Source organism: Odocoileus virginianus, chromosome 4 (assembly GCF_023699985.2).
Source record: "Odocoileus virginianus isolate 20LAN1187 ecotype Illinois chromosome 4, Ovbor_1.2, whole genome shotgun sequence".
In the NCBI taxonomy this organism is placed as follows: Eukaryota; Metazoa; Chordata; class Mammalia; order Artiodactyla; family Cervidae; genus Odocoileus; species Odocoileus virginianus.
In genome coordinates this window covers 19,798,293-19,813,439 of record NC_069677.1, presented here as the reverse complement: position 1 = coordinate 19,813,439, position 15,147 = coordinate 19,798,293, and the positions used below count along the sequence as shown (strand labels likewise).

Below are 15,147 nucleotides of genomic sequence, written 5' to 3'. Positions count from 1 at the left end.
ATAAAGACACCATAAATGCAAATACTATTTCAAAAATTAAGACTAGGGTATGAATCATATTCTATTATGAGTTGAGATTAGAGTAAGATCATCAAGTGTCTTCAAAGTCATTCCTTTAAGTTTGGACTTCAGACTTGATCATTGAAGATATCTGAGATGTGAAGTGAAACAGGTCTATGAATAAACTCAGGGGTGTTGAGTGACTGCATTATTGCTGCATCTTGCAGCTCTAAGAAAGAGCTAGGCTTGTCTGAGAATTCCCCAGACCACCGCAGCATAAGGAAATAGTATTGATAGTATTTGGTATTGGAATTATTTATTATTTGACTTGAGTCAGATATATATTTAGATGCACAAACCTAGCTCTTAATATGGGTTTTATAACCACTCTTTCTCCAGCCCAAGCTGTTTCTATGGGCTCTCTCTTCTCTTTGATTTATTTTCTCCTAATTTACTGCCTGGTAAGTAATAAGCACAAATAAGTGTTTGCTGAATGAACAGAGTTCTAACTTGTTTTAATGAGTGAGGCAGACCCTGGTGATCAGAGCTTGGGTAAACAATCTGTGCATGAACATCTGGTTTTGAGCAGAAGACTAGCTTTTGATTCCTTTCTTTTTCTCCTTGAGTGCCTAGATAAATCACTTACCTCCTGAGGTGAGTCTCTTTCACATGAAACCATTAGGGAATAATCTTAACTGTGCTGTGCCATCAAAGAACTGATCCAGTGGCAGATTCAAGAGTCAGGCTTCGCATATCCCTGATTTATTTCCTCTTTCGAAAGGATCAGACTTTGAAGACTGCCATAAAGCAAATAAATATATTTCAAAAATTATTATCTTATAAGTAACAAGGCTGAACAGATAACTTACAATTTCCTGTCTAGAACTAATTGACTGAGACAATTATTAAACACCCCATATAACAAGAGACTGGTTCGAAATTGGGAAAGAAGTACGTCAAGGCTATATATTGTCACCCTGCTTACTTAACTTATATTCAGAGTACGTCATGTGAAATGCCAGGCTGGATGAAGCACAAGCTGGAATCAAGACTGCTGGGAGAAATATCAATAACCTCAGATACGCAAATGACACCACCCTTACATCAGAAAGCAAAGAAGAACTAAAGAGCCTCTTGATGAAAGTGAAAGAGGAGAGTGGAAAAGTTGGCTTAAAACTCAACATTCAAAAAACAAAGCTTATGACATCTGGTCCCATCACTTCATGAAATAGATGGGAAAACAATGGAAACAGTGAAAGACTTTATTTTTTGGGGTCTCCAAAATCACTGCAGATGGTGACTGAAACCATAAAATTAAAAGATGCTTGCTCCTTGGAAGAAAAACTATGACCAATCTAGACAGCATATTAGAAAGCAGAGATATTATTTTGCCATCATAGGTCCATCTAGTCAAAGCTGTGGTTTTTCCAGTAGTCATGAATGAATGTGAGAGTTGGACTATAAAGAAACCTGAGCACTGAAGAACTGATGCTTTTGAACTGTGGTGTTGGAGAAGACTCTTGAGAGTTCGTTGGACAGCAAGGAGATCCAACCAGTCAATCCTAAAGGAAATCAGTCCTGGATATTCATTGGAAGGACTGATGCTGAAACTGAAACTCCAATACTTGGGCCACCTGATATGAAGAATTGGCTCATTTGAAAAGCCCCTGATGCCGAGAAAGATTGAAGGTGGGAGGAGAAGGGGATGACAGAAGACGAGATGGTTGGATGGCATCACCGACTCACTGGACGTGAGTTTGAGCAAGCTCCAGGAGTTGGTGATGGAAAGGGAAGCCTGGCATGCTGCAGTCCATGGGGTCACAAAGAGTTGGACATGACTGAGTAACTGAACTGAACTAAGCTGATTATATTATATATATTACCTCAAAAAATTTTTACCCCTTTTCATAATTGTGAGTAATGCTTTCATAGCATATACGATTGCTTAGTATATTAATAAATAAGTCAATAATAATATAATAGGTACAAGTTAATCTCTAAGCCTTTTGAGGGACATTACAGATCACTAGTTAAGAAACATTTGATCAAGTGAAATGTTTTGTCCACTATGGAAAGAGTGGGTAAAGCCTAGTCTTCATTCTCTACAAAGTATAATTTTAATAGTTCCCATTTTTGCTTGACACATCTGAAATCCAAAAGCAATCTGGGTAAAGTTGGTTTATATGATAATGATATGCCATTGTTACCTATAGGCACATTAAAGACAGCATGTAAGTGGAATTGTGCATGTGCATCTGAGAGAGATGTATAACATAGGTCCTTCATAAGTTGGAATGTAGAAGGGGCACTGGTAAACTTCCGAGTGTCCACTCTTCAAGCTCTGGGCTCATCTTTTCCCTGCCCTGCCCTTTTGCAAGGTGGTCATGTCCCCAGTGTTCTATCCTAACCCTAGTGCTCTGCTTGTCCTGAAAGCTTTCAGAGATACATGCAGAAAGATTAGAAACTCAGCTCTGGTCCCTTAAAATAATGTAGGTTCATTGTCTAAGCTGTAGAATATATCAGAGAACAATATATCCACAATCAAAGGATAAGTATAGAAAAAAAAATCTTGCTTTGGTAGCAGTTTAATAAGATATGCATTTATGGTCAACTGCCTAGAAATTCTGTACACTTTGGTTCTGTTTAAGTGACTTCTTTTGGGTCTTGGAGACCTCTCTTTGAAGACTTTCTCTCTCTTTGGTGTATATCAGAGTCTTTGGTAGATTCCCATTTGTGGAGGAACATCCTTACACCTTTCCAAAGTAACTTAAAAAAAGAGAGGGCACTGGTTTCTTGGGAGAGAATATGAGAGAAAGGGGTAAATAAATACCCAAGATTTCCTTCAGCATGCTTCTCAGGATTAATGAGTCAGTTTTACACACACACACACACACACACACACACACACACACACTTATATTCACACACCTCTTTATTTATGTAAAAGACATTTTATTAAGAGTACTGTCTTAAACCAAAACAAACAAACAAATCCAAGAAAAAGTTTTTTGATCTGTGTCCAACAAAATGTTATTATTTTCCATTTGGGCATAAATATATGTTCCAGTTCCTTAAAGTTAGATATGAACATATGACTTTGTTCTAACCAACGCAATATAAGCAGGAGTGTTGCATGCTACTTTCAGACTTCCTAAGGTTACAGTGAAAGGGAAAAGTGTTAATATCACTCAGTCTTGTCCAACTCTTTGCAGCCTCCTGGACTGTAGCCCTCCAGGCTCCTCTGTCCATTGAATTCTCCAGGCAAAAATACTGGAGTGGGCTGCCATTCCCTTCTCCAGGAGATTTTCCTGACCCAGGGATCGAACCGGAGTCTCCTGCATTGCAGGCAGATTCTTTACCAACTGAGCCACGATGAAGCAGGATCTTCCTTTGCTTACTCTCTAACCTTCCCTTCCCCTTCTCTCTCCCTCCCTTCCCATTATCTCCTCTTTCCTCCTCTCTTCACTTCCAGGCTGGATAGATAAGGCTCAGAGGAAATTTTTTGAGCCATAGATGATAGCCTGGCCACTAGATGGAAGAATTCAAAATCTCTGTCTAGAAGTTGTAGCAAAGCTGCACCCAGGTGTAGAAAAGAGTTACCCCAAAGGAAATATCCACCTATGACAGTATAGTGAGAAATAAACTTTGACTATGTCATCTATTTTGAAATTATGGCATTTATTTTTCACTGTAGTTAGCTTTTACTCTAAAACAAAGATCAGGTAAGGTATATTCTGGTCAGCTAAAAGATGAAGTTCTCAGGGAAGATACATTTGACCTACCTATGAATGTGTTACTTTAATTCTTCTAGAGAACATATCTTGATCAACAAAGATCTACTAGGTAAGTTAAGTCAGCAGCCAGTTTTTACAGTTTCCTACTGCCGTTTATGGTAAATGACTTTATACCCTTAATAAGGTCGTAAGTACTGAGTCTGACACCATCTCTGTGGTGGTTTGCAGTCCAGCCACCATGGTATATAAATCTGGTGCTAAAAATTAGAACAGTTAGCCATGTGAAGAATTTGGGTCTGTACCTAAACCACAATGAACCCTAATGCAGAATAGTAAAGATTTATTACTGTATAAGTTTCTGTGCAGCAATTTGGCTTGTTTGTTTTTCTTTTGTTAAAAAAATCAAGAGACCATAAAATTGTCTGAGAAATAACTCAGTGCCTCTGTGAATACTGAGGCTCCTGGGAACTGAACCATGCCCCTCAGTATAACCCCTGTGATTCACCATTCCCAGGGGGATGAATGTTTAACTTTAGACCACAGTTTACAACAGGGATAACCATTACTTCCCTTTTATTGAGTTCCTTCCAGGTACTGTACTAAACACTTTACTCTTGTAGCAACCTAACACGTTATGTGTTTGTATCTCTGTTCTCCAAATAAGAAAACTGAAGTTTAGGAAGCATATGTAACTTGTTCAAGGTCAACCATCTGTATTGTGGCAAAACTAGAATTCCCAAATTCCTGTCCCTACTAGTGTTCCAGGCTCCTGTTATGGACCTATGGAACTTTAGGTTCTGTATCTTTAATTGTATTGGATAGCTCCCATTTATGAATAATGCTCCATTTCATGAATATATATATTTGCCACTTTTATTATTGAAGTATAATTGATTTACAATGTTATGTTAGTTTCAGATGTATAGCAAAGTGATTCAGGTATACATTATTATATGTATTACAAAATATAGGTTATTACAAATTATTGAGCATAGTTCTCTGCACTATACAGACGGTTTTTGTTGGTTAATTATTTTATATATAGTAGTATGTGTATGTTAATCCCAAACTCTTATTTTATTCTCCTATCCTTTTCCCCACTGTTAACCATAAGCTTGTTTTCTATATCTGTAGATCTAGTTCTATTTTGTATATAAGTTCATTTGTATTGTTTTTTTAATTCAACATATAAGTGATATCATATGGTATGTGTCTGTCTGACTGACTTCACTTAGTATGTTAATCTCTAGGTTCATTCATGTTGCTGCAAATGGCATTATTTCATCCCTTTTATGGCTGAGTAATATTCCACTGTATGCATAAACATATCTTTGTCCATTCATCTGTCAATGGACATTTAGGTTGCTTCCATGTCTTGTCTATTGTAAACAGTGCTGCAATGAACATTTTGTTGTAATGAGTTTACATCCAAAAAGTTTTCTCGAATTCTTAGTCACTGGACTTCGGACACATTGTGGAAACAGTGTGATCATTTGAACATTTTATATCGTTCCTCAATTATTTTGAATTTTAATACCTATGGCTGATTCATGTTGAGGTTTGACAGAAAACAACACAATTCTGTAAAGCAATTATCTTTCAATTAAAAAATAATAAAAAGAAAAGGAACTTTTCAGCTTTAATATCACTAAACACACTGGAGATGCAAGAAATCTATGGCTCTTATTGTGACTAGACTGAGTAATGTTATGATAACTTGAATTTTGCAGGTGAACCTTTGAAAATGACCCCCCAAAAACAATAGTGATCGCATTAACATTCTTTTCCTATTGTGACACTAATCTATTGTTTGAAATTTTTCTTCTGTCCATCTACCTATCATTCCACTTGTTTCCTCCCAGAAGGAGTTGTAAGACTCTCCAAGTATCATTAGCTCTGTCTCAAATCATCGACCATAATAACCTCTGAAATGCAACTGTAACCAAATCAACAAATGTGGATATGCACACACAATGTTTTCTGCATTAAAGCTACTCCCATGTTTCAGCATCTGTAAAAGTAAATAATTATTACTACTTCAATAACCTTCCTAACACACACATACCTACTATTTTGTGGGCCAATTATAGATAATCTCATAATAAAGATGCATTCAGTATTATCTTTCACATGGATCAAATCATGTATTCATTTGAGACAGAGTGTCATTGTAATACTTGTGACAAAGGTAATAACTTTGAAAAATAAATAAATGAATAAAGTTTTTGAAAACAAAGGTGTGGGGTTTGTAATTCTAGAAGGATTTGGATGAAATGAGAAATGAAAACTGATACACTGCTTTCATATAACTGTAGCTATAGCTTTTTAAACACAAATAAGCTGAATTTAAATTTTCCTAAGCGCAATACACTAACAACATGACCTCACAAGCCTGCAGGTCACAGAGAATATCTGAAGTCAGGGTGACAAATATGCTGTTTAAATGAGGTTGGTTTCATTAATCAAAAGTAATCATGATGGTCCAATTCCTAAACTCTTTATTGTTTCCATAAAATTTGGGAATTAGGCCTGAGGATAAATATTCTGCACTGGATAAGTCCCTTTCTTTAGAGTAATTTTTTTCTGTTTTGTTTTCCTGTTAACTTGAAATTGGATCCAGCCTCCAATCAGTGGCTCAGTTGGTAAAGAATCTGCCTGCAATGCAGGAGACCTGTGTTCAATCCCTGAATACAGAAGATCATCTGGAGAAGGAAACGGCAACCCACTCCAGTTCTCTTGCCTGGAGAATTCCCTGGACAGAGAAGTTGGGCAGGCTACAATCCATGGGATTGCAAAGACTGGGACACGACTGAGTGTCCTTTCTCTTTCCAAAAGTCATTCTTCACCTTAAGTTTGGAAAGGGAAGACATAGATTTAGTAGGAAAAAATGAATGTATTATATGCAAGGGAGTAAATTCGAAAATGTATTAATGTAGAAAAGGAGAACGCTCTTTATATCTGCTTTTCCCCTCAGACTCCAGGAAGCTAAAATAAAAAATCGTTAAATGCAGATTAAAAAACACAAGGGAATAATTAGATGGAGAGGTTATGCATGTTGGAATAACAGAAAGTGCTAATTTATAAGAGAATAAACTACAAGGATCTGTCATAAGTAGATCTAGAAATGGAACTTCAAAAACATTGATTTACAGGTGTCTGTAAGAAATAACCAGAGACAACTTTGCACTGACCAGAAAGCCATGATTGAAGAAAACACAAATTCCTGGAATAAGAGTGATCTTATGTTTATTTTGGAACAAAATGCTTACAGGGAAAAATAAACCTGAGAATACTGCGTAAATGACATTAAGCAGGCTACATAAAAGATCCTTGCTGTATTATTTAGAAATCTTTTAGAGAAAATAATCACATGGCTAAAGAAACATACCATTTTGAAGTCAGCCAACTAAGAGTGATTTGGCTTTCCAAGGGGACAGAGAATCTATGAATGTGAGACTGAAAGTGGAAATACTTTTGAAATTTACCTTGAATTTCTTATCATAGAGGGGAAAAAGCAGCCGTTGTAGATGGCTGTGAAAGAGGCATATTTAACATAAACAGAAATATAGGGAGGATTTAGATAAACAAATATCTCTTATTTAAATGTTCCTTATGAAGAACTTGGATGGCTCTCAGCCATAGATGTGACTAAATGAGAAAAGGAAGAGTTCTCAGTTGCTAGAATTGAAGAGGATGGTCAAGAAAAAAATAGTGGCAAAGGCAAAAGGTGCAAAAGGGAAAAACCAATCCATAGAAAACAGTGTTTTGATGACTAATGCATACACACTAATATGTATAAAATAGATAAACAGGGACTTACTGTATAGCAGAGAAAACTAATTAAATGTCTTATAATAACCTATAGTGGAAAAGAATCAGAAAAAGAATGCATATATATATATATATATATATATATATATATATAGCTGAATCACTTTGCTGTATACTAGAAACTAACACAAAATTGTAATTTAACTATATTTCAAAAAATGGTTACTGAAAAAATAAATAAATAAAAATTTTTTGAATTGGTTTGGTGGCAGTGAGGGGACTTGTACCTAGAGAAATTGTACTCCTCCTGGTAATAATTTTTTTTTAAATTTGTGCTTATCATCTGCTGCTGCTGCTAAGTCGCATCAGTAGTGTCTGACTCTGTGTGACCCCATAGATGGCAGCCCACCAGGCTCCCCGGCCCCTGGGATTCTCCCAGCAAGAACACTGGAGTGGGTGCTTATCATCTAATTTAAAACATATCTGTAGCTTTTTTGGGCTGGAGGAGGGCACTTGGCTTATTCTGAGTCCTCAGTTTCCTAACCTGTGTGTGCAGCCCCCATCAGGCTCACCTGTCCTCCCCTGGTCACGTGCCCATACTTCATAGGTACTCTTTCAAGTCTAATTTATCCAAAATCCTGTTATGTCCTCATGTCATTTTTATAAACATTCTATCTGATATGCACTTACCCCATCTCCCCTTTATAACTTGAAGTATTGAGGATTATGCAGTTAAAATTTTATTTTGTAGGTCTGGGTCAGCAAAATTTTCTGTTAAAGGTCAAATAGTAAATATTGGCAGCCTTGCAGGCCCCACAGCCTCTGTCACAACTTCTCAACTCTGGCAGAGTGGTGTGACATTGGCCATACATTGCACCTAAACAGGGACTCTGCTCCAAAACCTTCATTTACAGAATCCGGCAATGGTAGATTTGTAGATAGTAGTTTATAGGCCTTTTTTGTAGATGAGACGCTTCCATTTTTCTTAAGTAAAATTTCCTTTGAGAGTCTTTTTTTATGGAATTATGGCCTATTCTTTTCTTACTGTTTTTTAAATCTTTCCTGAAATTTAGATAAATGCCTTTAATATCATTTTCATTTGTTTTATTTGTGTCTATGACCAGCCTGGATTTGATCTCTAAGTGAAATGTCATTTACGAAGCACAGGGTCATCAAGTAGAACTTAAAATAATTTTTATTCATTTCATTTCTTAAAATTCCCACTTATTCTTTGTCTCTAGAAGGATATTAAAGAAGACGCAATTCATAACCTTGAATGGCAAGTTCCTTTCTTCTTTATTCTCCCCACATTTTCACATACTACATTCTATTCATCTTTTTTGCTATGCCAAATCCCCCTACCCCAGCAAGCCCAAACTACAAAGTTTTCAGTTTTAACACTATCTCCTCTGACTCAGAGCACTTTATTTTGCAGATTGATCAAACTACCCATGCTAAATTAGTTAGTTCTTCCCTTTTTTCCTTCCTTCATTCCCAAATTCAGAAGTAAGAACTAGGGCAGAGAAGGAAAATCTAGGCTACTAAAAACCAGGTCAAAATCTATCAACATTCCTGGAAGCTGCGAGGGCGCTGGCGGAGAGACGCGCTGGTCGTGGCTGGTCGCGCACCCCAGCTTCTAGCGCACAGAATTTACTTTCTACTTGCGTTGGGCGGGGGTACCCAGGACGGAGTTATCCGAGTGGGAGAGAGTCTGCTCCGGATGAGCCCGAGCCGCCCCAGAAATGCGATGGCCGAGGAGCGGGCACTGAGGACCGGACCGAGGTGGGAGTCAAAGCAGTGGACGTGATTTTGCGGTCATCGCCCCACCCGAATGAGGCCAGCATCTCCAGGAAGCCGAGACCAACTACCCTTACCAAAATATTAAGTTTCAAACCAAGGTACTGGATTCTCCTAGATAAAAAGTGTCTAACAGTGAAAATGGCGTAATCTGCATTAACATCCCACAACGTGAAGACATGACAATTAAGAAACACACACGGACTTGTGGCATAAGGAAATGTGTGCACAGAAAAAGGAAATCTGTAATTGTTTAAAAACTGAAAGACATTTTTCCTCACCAAAATGGGTACATTCTGCTCAGTTGTCAAGTTTGAAAATCTCCAAGAATTAAAGAGACTTTGTCACTGGGGTCCCATTATAGCCCTTGGTGTTATAGCAATATGTTCCACCATGGCCATGATTGACTCTGTGTTGTGGTATTGGCCCTTACATACCACTGGAGGAAGTGTGAATTTCATCATGTTGATAAATTGGACTGTCATGATTCTTTATAATTACTTCAATGCCATGTTTGTTGGTCCTGGCTTCGTCCCTCTGGGGTGGAAACCGGAAAATTCTCAGGATAGCGTGTACCTCCAATATTGTAAAGTCTGCCAAGCATACAAGGCACCGCGGTCACACCACTGCAGAAAGTGTAACAGATGTGTGATGAAGATGGACCATCACTGTCCTTGGATCAACAACTGCTGCGGCTACCAGAATCATGCTTCCTTCACACTGTTCCTCCTTTTAGCACCACTGGGTTGTATTCACGCTGCCTTTATTTTTGTTATGACAATGTATACGCAGCTTTATAATCGGCTCTCCTTTGGGTGGAACACGGTCAAGATTGATATGAGTGCAGCCCGGAGAGACCCTCTTCCAATTATTCCTTTTGGATTAGCTGCATTTGCTGCCACCTTGTTTGCCTTGGGATTAGCTTTAGGAACAACCATAGCTGTTGGGATGTTGTTTTTTATCCAGATGAAAATAATTCTCAGAAACAAAACTTCTATTGAATCATGGATTGAAGAGAAGGCTAAAGATCGAATTCAATATTATCAGCTAGATGAAGTCTTTGTTTTTCCTTATGATATGGGAAGTAGATGGAAGAATTTCAAACAAGTATTCACATGGTCAGGGGTCCCTGAAGGAGATGGACTGGATTGGCCAATAAGAGAAGGCTGTCACCAGTACAGCTTAACAATAGAACAGTTGAAACAAAAAGCAGATAAAAGAGTCAGAAGTGTCCGGTATAAAGTGATAGAAGATTATAGTGGTACCTGCTGTCCTTTGAATAGAGGAATTAAAACATTCTTCACGAGCCCCTGCACTGAAGAGCCTCGGATAAGGCTACAGAAAGGGGAATTCATCTTAGCCACAAGAGGGTTACGGTACTGATTGTATGGAGACAAAATTCTTGATGATTCCGTTTTAGAAGGTGTTTCAAGAATAAGAGGATGGTTCCCTAGAAACTGTGTAGAAAAGTGCCCCTGCGACGCCAAAACAGATCAAGCCCCAGAGGGCGAGAAGAAAAATAGATAGCCACTTTTGAAGTAAAATTCCTCTCAGTCTGCTCCATTACTTGAAAACTGTACGTATTACTAAAGAATTATGCAATGAGCCTACTCTGGTTAAGGTGTTCTTTTCCTCAAAGGTGCCCTAGTGCCATGATCTAAATATTTTTATTACCACTTTGAAATGGAGAAGCCATTCTGCACATGCCTTTGAAGTCCTGCACCTCTCTGCCACCTCTCCTCTCCCCAAAGGAAAAACACTTCACCCAAGTGAGTCGGTTGCATTTTCTCTAGGATTTTGTGTGCGCTGCACGTGGTGGACCTGACCTGCAGATAGAGATCCCCCTCTACCAGGAGCATCTGCACGCGATGCTTTTATCCTCTTTCCCCCTCGGCCGAATTTCTGATATTCTAGATACTATAGAAATTAATTTGTCACATTCAATATAAGCTCAGATTTTATTACCTGTCTTTTAATAATGATAATTTTGTCAAATCAAATAAAGATCAATGGCTTGTTCTGTAAAAAAAAAAAAAAAAAATCTATCAACATTCCTGATTTTATTTTTTTTAATCCAGTCAAATATTACCTTTATGATTTTTATTACCATTATTAGCTTAAGTTTATTGCAACTATTTGTAAAATATACATATGTATACACAGTACCCAGAAAGGGTACCATTGTAGATAGTCTCAGAGGCCATTCTCCCTTCAACTCTTTTATATAATATACCTCTTCATTAAAGACAGGGAGGAAAGGGAGAGACTCCAACTACCACTTCTCTGCTTCATAGTCACCATTCCAGCACCTCCTCATAGACTTGGCCCTCCACTAAGACAAAGCAAGCAAATACCAAAGGCTCACCTGGCAAAACTGCTACCACTCTGTATCCACCTTCTTAGCAGGCCTGGGCACCTGGATGGGGGAGAGAAAGGGCCTGTCCTTAGAAAGGTTGGTCTCTCCAAGTCACATTCATGAAGGCAGGCTGCCTGTAGGAAGTGGGAGGCCCAGAAGCAAAGGAGGTGATTGTTATCAGATGGGGATGCTATCAGAGAGCACACAGAAGGAAGATTTTTCTGGAGGGGAGGCGTGAACTGCAGTTGGGGCAGCAGTAGTTCTTTCCCTACTGAGGGACTTTGAGGCAGAGAGTCTTTGCAGCCCTGTCATTGACTTGTAAGGGGCAGTCTTCCCCAAGGGTCAGAAATAGCTTTGTGTCGAAGTCTGGTGCCAGCTGAATGTAGCAAAACTGGGCCTGGTTGTATAATAGTCAAGGAACAATAGTGTTGGGGCCTTAAAATAGTAGAATAATAAAATAGGAACGAAGCTGGGTGATTATCTAGTAATCCAATAACCTTGCTTTACATATGGGGGAAAATCAAGACTTGCAAGAAAAAGGGGTTTCCCCCAAAGTTACCCAGCCAGTTAGTACACAGCAGCAAAAAGAATATGTATATTCCCCTTGGGTGCTTTTTCCTCTGAATTGCTCTTTATGATTATAAATATTAACTTGTAGCAAGATGCAATAGGAGCTTTGGGTTATTCTGTGAAGATGGATGACAGGAAAGCGTAGTGAACCATCTTGCTTTGGAGGCTCAGCTAAAACCTTTCTTCGTGAAGGAGTTTCTCTAGACCTCCTGTAGGCTGTCCCCTTATTTGCTTTGCATGCCCAGACTTCCCTCTCTAGGAGTCAGGGTGAGCCAGCAGCCCAGGTGATTCGGATTTGCTTATATTCCCCACTGTAAAATCCCTGGACCTAGACGCCAGTGGTTCTTAACTAATGCCTCCCGTTAGCAGCTCTTGGGGAACTCCTGAATTTTTAAATAGTACTCCTGGTCAGATTCCGCTCTTCCAAATTTGGACTTAATTGGTTTGTAGGAGTGCCCATCCATCTATATTTTGAGCATCTCATCTCTTCTATTGTGTAACCAGGTTTGAGAAATACGAGACTAAAAGAAGCTAAAAGTTTCAGCCTCGAATAGGCCAACCGCACATAAGTGGAGAGGTAAGGTGAACAGTTTGGAGAGATGTTACTGAGGATGAATTAGGCCAGAAGAGGGCCTTTGCTCAAGAGGAAAGGAAAAAGAGCAAGAGGCTAGAGGCCTATTGGGGAGGGTAATGAGGTTCAAATGGACTCAGGTGGAAGCACTCTGCAAGCCTGATTAAGCATAAGGCTTCAGGGCTTCCAAGGAAACTGTAAAGACAAATCTACAGGCTCTGGGCTGAAGAATATTTGGTTTCCTCAGCAAGAAAGAGTGGCAAAGAACAGATTACTCAAAAGGAAGTTTTTTTGAATTGGCAGGTAAAGTAAAGATAATAATGGGGCAGTTCTAGAAGTGTGAGTGTTTTACGGTCAGAATTTCTAAGGTCTTGGTCCGTCAGATAACAAGGTCAAAAGCCTCCTGTAGAATGAATAATAGAATTTTGGACCCAGAGGACCTTAGAGATCATCAGTGTCAGCCTCCTCACCTCACAGAGGAGGACTGCAAATCCCATAGAGGGTCAGGGACTTGGCCAAGATCACCTATAAGCTGGGGCTCTGACCTCTGTCCTGGTAGCGTCCTCACAGTGTAATGGTAAATGGCACAGCCTGCTGCCCTCCCTTATCAAGTGTGCATCTTTAGGGAACTTACTAGTCATCTGCGTGCCTCGGTTCCCTCATCTCTAAAATGAGGATAATGACAGTCCACTTTATTATGGGTAATTGGGTAGATTACAAGCATTGCTATCTGTAAAACATTTAGAACAATGTCTAACATGTGATATGTGTTCTATAATAGTAATTATAATTATTATACCATACTGTGTTACTCAAGTGATAAAAAAAATCTTATTGAATAAGACTGTGATAATACCTATTTAAGGGTACAGATTTGGAGAAAATGCAGATTTCTCAAGGTGCTCTATTTTTTGATTAACAGTTGCAACAGAATCGATTTCAGGGGGATTGCAAAGCTGTGTGTTTTCATGTGAAGTTTTGCTAAAGTGTAGATTCCTGGACCTCACTCCAGATTACCTGAAGTAGAATCTCTTGGAGGTATGGACAGGGACTCTGTATTTTCCAAATACAAACCAGTGAATCTGTAGAGCAGTGGATTGTGGCAGTTACTGCCCCTTGCTGGGGAAGTGGAATAACCAGGATCCGAGGCCTTCCCCCTCCATGAGAGATAGGTACTCTTCTCTTTTCACTGTGACAGATATGGAAATTGAGGCTCAGAGAGGCTGAATAACTTTCCACAAATGACTGACTTTGTAAATAACAGAATAGAGCCTCTGAAGTCAAATCCTTAAGACCTGTTGAGTTGCCATCTTCCCAGTTACCATGTGATCTTGAGGAAAAGCATGACTAGGTTTCAGTTTTCTTATCTGGAAAATGGGATAATATTGATATTTACATGATATTATGAAAATTAATATATGCCACATATGTTGCAGAGTACCTTGCCCATAGACGCAATCAAATATTACCTGTTATTTCTGCTCTAGATATTGGCATTACTATTTTACTTCAACTTTCCAAATACTTAGTTCAATAAGTATTGACTTGGTCCCCACCCCACCCTTGTACCAGATACTCTGCTATACTGTGAAGCCACAGAGCCAAAAACTGAAATAAATGACTTTCTTATCTCAAACAACCAACCACTCAATGGAAACTAAATACAAAACTAGACTGTAACAAAAGGTGTTCTCCTGATCAGACAGGAACCACAAAAAGCCATAATGATTTAGCAAAAGACAAAACTTATCTATAACGATCCCTTAGAAAATATGTCATTCCACATAGGTGAGTGTTTTAGATAAACTGTTTAAATAGCATTTTTTCCTTTTTATATTGTAATGTAGATATTTCTGAAAATAAGGCATACATACTCTGCTATCCTTCTAAACCAAGAATAGGGCTTCCGTCATAGCTCAGTTGGTAAAGAAGCTGCCTGCAATGCAGGAGACCTGAGTCTGATTCCTGGGTTGAGAAGGTGCCCTGGAGAAGGAAATGGCAACCCACTCCAGTATTCTGGCCAGGAGAATCCTGTGAACAGAGGAGACTGGCAGGCTACAGTCCCTGGGGTTGTTAAGAGTCAGACCACCACCAAACCAAGAAAGTGTGTGACATGAAAATACTTGATGACTCAGAGTTACCACTGAAAACCTTATTCATTGGGTTGTGTCATTACAGCAAAGTCCTCCGGGGCTTCTGAGGATATACCCATCTCTTTGTTTCCATTCTTGGTTTTAATTTTTTTTCTGTCTCTCGTATTGCTACAAAACATCCACTTCCCTCTTTAGAAATCTTTGTGATTTGTCATAAAGAGTGAAGACTTCAAGAGTCAATCTGATCTGTATCTG

The 15,147-nt window shown here is 38.8% G+C and overlaps 1 protein-coding gene and 1 pseudogene across 3 annotated transcripts in view; both read left to right on the top strand.

Moving 5' to 3' along the window:
- The window catches only part of TP63 (tumor protein p63), a 266,039-nt gene that overhangs the window by 84,801 nt on the left and 166,091 nt on the right, over nt 1–15,147 (top strand). The gene's annotated exons all lie outside the window — the stretch shown is intronic.
- LOC139034737 (palmitoyltransferase ZDHHC6 pseudogene) lies at nt 9,087–11,271 on the top strand (annotated as a pseudogene).